This window comes from Oncorhynchus keta, chromosome 3 (assembly GCF_023373465.1).
Source record: "Oncorhynchus keta strain PuntledgeMale-10-30-2019 chromosome 3, Oket_V2, whole genome shotgun sequence".
NCBI lineage: Eukaryota > Metazoa > Chordata > Actinopteri > Salmoniformes > Salmonidae > Oncorhynchus > Oncorhynchus keta.
In genome coordinates this window covers 23,682,147-23,688,146 of record NC_068423.1, presented here as the reverse complement: position 1 = coordinate 23,688,146, position 6,000 = coordinate 23,682,147, and positions in this window count along the sequence as shown.

Genomic DNA, 6,000 nt, shown 5'->3' with positions numbered 1-6,000 from the left:
CACTCAGCACCTGTACCACACTCAGCACCTGTACCTACACTCAGCACCTGTACCTACCTCAGCACCTGTACTCAGCACCTGTACCTACACTCAGCACCTGTACCTACACTCACCTGTACACCTGTACCTACACTCAGCACCTGTAGTACTCAGCACCTGTACCTGTACACTCAGCACCTGTACCGACACTCAGCACCTGTACCTACACTCAGCACCTGTACCTACACTCAGCACCTGTACAGACACTAAGCACCTTCCTGCACTCACCTGTACCTACACTCAGCACCTGTACCTACACTCAGCACCTGTACCTACACTCAGCACCTGTACCGACACTCAGCACCTCAGCACCTGTACCTACACTCAGCACCTGTACAGACACTCAGCACCTGTACCTACACTCAGCACCTGTACCTACACTCAGCACCTGTACCTGTCAGCACCTGTACCTACACTCAGCACCTGTACCTGTGCCTACTCAGCACCTGTACCTCTGCACTCAGCACCTGTGCCTGTTGCACTCAGCACCTGTACCACTGCCCTGTACCTACACTCAGTGCCTGTACCTACACACTCAGCAGCCTGTGCCTGTACCTACACTCAGCACCTGTACCTGTACCTGTGCCACTCAGCACCTGTGTACCTACACTCAGCACCCTGTCTACCTCAGCACCTGTAACACTCAGCACCTGTACCTGTACACTCAGCACCTGTACCTGCACTCAGCACCTGTACCTGCACTCAGCACCTGTACCTACACTCAGCACCTGTACCTACACTCAGCACCTGTACCTGTACCTACACTCAGCACCTGTACCTACGCCAGCACCTGTACCTGTACCTACACTCAGCACCTGTACCTACACTCAGCACCTGTACCTACACTCAGCACCTGTACCTACACTCAGTACACACTCAGTGCCTGTACCTACACTCAGCACCTGTACCGACACTCAGCACCTGTACCGACACTCAGCAATTGTACCTGTACCTACACTCAGCACCTGTACCTACACTCAGCACCTGTAGCAGCACCTGTACCTACACTCAGCACCTGTACCTACACTCAGCACCTGTACCTGTACCTACACTCAGCACCTGTACCTGACATTCAGCACCTGTACCTACACTCAGCACCTGTACCAACCTCAGCACCTGTACCTACACTCAGCACCTGTACCTACACTTCAGCACCTGTACCTACACTCAGCACCTGTACCACCTCAGCACCTGTACCTACACTCAGCACCTGTACCACTCAGCACCTGTACCACTAGCCCTGTACACTCAGCACCTGTACCTCTGTAGACACTCAGCACCTGTACCTGACACTCAGCACCTGTACCTCAGCACCTGTACCAGACACTCAGCACCTGTACCTGTACCTACACCTGTCAGCACTCAGCACCTGTACCACACTCAGCACCTGTACCTGTACACTACACTCAGCACCTGTACCTGACACTCAGCACCTGTACCTGTACCACTCAGCACCAGTACCTGTACCTGACACTCAGCACCTGTACCTGTACACTCAGCACCTGTACCTGTACCTACACTCAGCACCTGTACCTACACTCAGCACCTCTACCTGTACCTACACTCAGCACCTGTACCTACACTCAGCACCTGTACCTACACTCAGCACCTGTACCTACACTCAGCACCTGTACCTACACTCAGCACCTGTACAGACACTCAGCACCTGTACCTACACTCAGCACCTGCACCTGACCTACACTCAGCACCTGTACCTACACTCAGCACCTGTACCTACACTCAGCACCTGTACCGACACTCAGCACCTGTACCTACACTCAGCACCTGTACCTGACCTCAGCACCTGTACCTACACTCAGCACCTGTACCTACACTCAGCACCTGTACCTACACTCAGCACCTGTACCGACACTCAAGCACCTGTACCTGCACTCAGCACCTGTACCTACACTCAGCACCTGTACCTACACTCAGCACCTGTACCTACACTCAGCACCTGTACCAACACTCAGCACCTGTACCTACACTCAGCACCTGTACCGACACTCAGCACCTGTACCTACACTCAGCACCTGTACCTACACTCAGCACCTGTACCGACACTCAGCACCTGTACCTACACTCAGCACCTGTACCTACACTCAGCACCTGTACCTGACACTCAGCACCTGTACCTACACTCAGCACCTGTACCGACTCAGCACCTGTACCTGACACTCAGCACCTGTACCTACACTCAGCACCTGTACCAGACACTCAGCACCTGTACCCTGCACTCAGCACCTGTACACTCAGCACCTGTACCTCTTTACACTCAGCACCTGTACACCTCAGCACCTGTACAGCACACTGTACCGACACTCAGCACCTGTACAGACACTCAGCACCTGTACCTGTGCACTCAGCACCTGTACCTACACTCAGCACCTGTACCTACACTCAGCACCTGTACCTACACTCAGCACTCACCTGTACCTACACTCAGCACCTGTACAGACACTCAGCACCTGTACCGACACTCAGCACCTGTACCGACACTCAGCACCTGTACAGACACTCAGCACCTGTACCCGACACTCAGCACCTGTACCTACACTCAGCACCTGTACCAACCTCAGCACCTGCACCTGTACCTGTACAAGACTCAGCACCTGTACCTGTACCTACACTCAGCACCTGTACCTGTACCTGTACCAACACTCAGCACCTGTGTACCTGTACCTACACTCAGCACCTGTACCTGTACCTACACTCAGCACCTGTACCAACACTCAGCACCTGTACCGTACCTGCACAGCACCTGTACCTGTACCAGCACTCAGCAACCTCAGTACCTGTACCTGCACTCAGCACCTGTACCTACACTCAGCACCTGTACCTGTACACTCAGCACCTGTACCTACGCTCAGCACCTGTACCTGTACCTACACAGCACCTGTACCTACACTCAGCACCTGTACCTGACACTCAGCACCTGTACCTACACTCAGTACCTGTACCTACACTCAGCACCTGTACCGACACTCAGCACCTGTACCGACACTCAGCACCTGTACCTGACACTCAGCACCTGTACCTACACTCAGCACCTGTACCTACACTCAGCACCTGTACCTACACTCAGCACCTGTACCTGACACTCAGCACCTGTACCGACACTCAGCACCTGTACCTACACTCAGCACCTGTACCGACACTCAGCACCTGTACCTGACACTCAGCACCTGTACCTACACTCAGCACCTGTACCTACACTCAGCACCTGTACCGACACTCAGCACCTGTACCTACACTCAGCACCTGTACCGACACTCAGCACCTGTACCTGTACCTACACTCAGCACCTGTACCGACACTCAGCACCTGTACCTACACTCAGCACCTGTACCTACACTCAGCACCTGTACCGACACTCAGCAACTGTACCTGTACCTACACTCAGCACCTGTACCGACACTCAGCACCTGTACCTACACTCAGCACCTGTACCTACACTCAGCACCTGTACCGACACTCAGCACCTGTACCTACACTCAGCACCTGTACCGACACTCAGCACCTGTACCGACACTCAGCACCTGTACCTACACTCAGCACCTGTACCGACCTCAGCACCTGACCTACACTCAGCACCTGTACCTACACTCAGCACCTGTACCTACACTCAGCACCTGTACCGACACTCAGCACCTGTACCTGACACTCAGCACCTGTACCTACACTCAGCACCTGTACCGACACTCAGCACCTGTACCGACACTCAGCACCTGTACCGACACTCAGCACCTGTACCTGACACTCAGCACCTGTACAGACACTCACACCTGTACCTACACTCAGCACCTGTACCGACACTCAGCACCTGTACCGACACTCAGCACCTGTACCTGACACTCAGCACCTGTACAGACACTCAGCACCTGTACCGACACTCAGCACCTGTACCGACACTCAGCACCTCTACCTGTACTGACACTCAGCACCTGTACCACCTCAGCACCTGTACCACACTCAGCACCTGTACCTACACTCAGCACCTGTACCGACACTCAGCACCTGTACCGACACTCAGCACCTGTACCTACACTCAGCACCTGTACCTCTACACTCAGCACCTGTACCTACACTCAGCACCTGTACACACTCAGCACCTGTACCTACACTCAGCACCTGTACCAACACTCAGCACCTGTACCGACACTCAGCACCTGTACCTACACTCAGCACCTGTACCGACACTCAGCACCTGTACCTACACTCAGCACCTGTACCTACACTCAGCACCTCTACCTGTACACTCAGCACCTGTACCTACTCAGCACCTGTACCGACACTCAGCACCTGTACCTACACTCAGCACCTGTACCTACACTCAGCACCTGTACCTACACTCAGCACCTGTACCGACACTCAGCACCTGTACCTACACTCAGCACCTGTACCGCACTCAGCACCTGTACCGACTCAGCACCTGTACCGACACTCAGCACCTGTACCTACACTCAGCACCTGTACCTACACTCAGCACCTGTACCGACACTCAGCACCTGTACCTACACTCAGCACCTGTACCTACACTCAGCACCTGTACCTCAGCACCTGTACCTACACTCAGCACCTGTACCTGTACTCAGCACCTGTACCTGACATTCAGCACCTGTACCTGTACTCAGCACCTGTGCCTGCCAGCACCTGTACCGACACTCAGCACCTGTACCTACACTCAGCACCTGTACCTGTACACTCAGCACCTGTACCGACACTCAGCACCTGTACCGACACTCAGCACCTGTACCTACACTCAGCACCTGTACCTACCTCAGCACCTGTACCTGACACTCAGCACCTGTACCTACACTCAGCACCTGTACCTGTACCTACACTCAGCACCTGTACCGACACTCAGCACCTGTACCTGCCTGCACTCAGCACCTGTACCTACACTCAGCACCTGTACCTACACTCAGTACCTGTACCTACACTCAGCACCTGTACCGACACTCAGCACCTGTACCACACTCAGCACCTGTACCGACACTCAGCACCTGTACCGACACACTCAGCACCTGTACCTACACTCAGCACCTGTACCTACACTCAGCACCTGTACCTACACTCAGCACCTCTACCTGTACCTACACTCAGCACCTGTACCTACATTCAGCACCTGTACCTACACTCAGCACCTGTACCGACACTCAGCACCTGTACCGACACTCAGCACCTGTACCTGTACCTACACTCAGCACCTGTACCGACACTCAGCACCTGTACCGACACTCAGCACCTGTACCGACACTCAGCACCTGTACCTACACTCAGCACCTGTACACACTCAGCACCTGTACCTACACTCAGCACCTGTACACACTCAGCACCTGTACCTACACTCAGCACCTGTACCGACACTCAGCACCTGTACCTGTATGAGCACCTGTACCGCACTCAGCACCTGTACCTACACTCAGCACCTGTACCTGTACTCAGCACCTACCGACCTCAGCACCTGTACACACCTGTACCGACACTCAGCACCTGTACCACACTCAGCACCTGTACCGACACTCAGCACCTGTACCTACACTCAGCACCTGTACTCAGCACCTGTACCACCTGTACCGACACTCAGCACCTGTACCTACACTCAGCACCTGTACCGACACTCAGCACCTGTACCTACACTCAGCACCTGTACCGACACTCAGCACCTGTACCGACACTCAGCACCTGTACCTGTACCGACACTCAGCACCTGTACTTCGACCTCAGCACCTGTACCGACACTCAGCACCTGTACCGACACTCAGCACCTGTACCTACACTCAGCACCTGTACCTACACTCAGCACCTGTACACACTCAGCACCTGTACCTACACCTGTACCTACACTCAGCACCTGTACACACTCAGCACCTGTACCGACACTCAGCACCTGTACCGACACTCAGCACCTGTACCGACACTCAGCACCTGTACCTACACTCAGCACCTGTACCGACA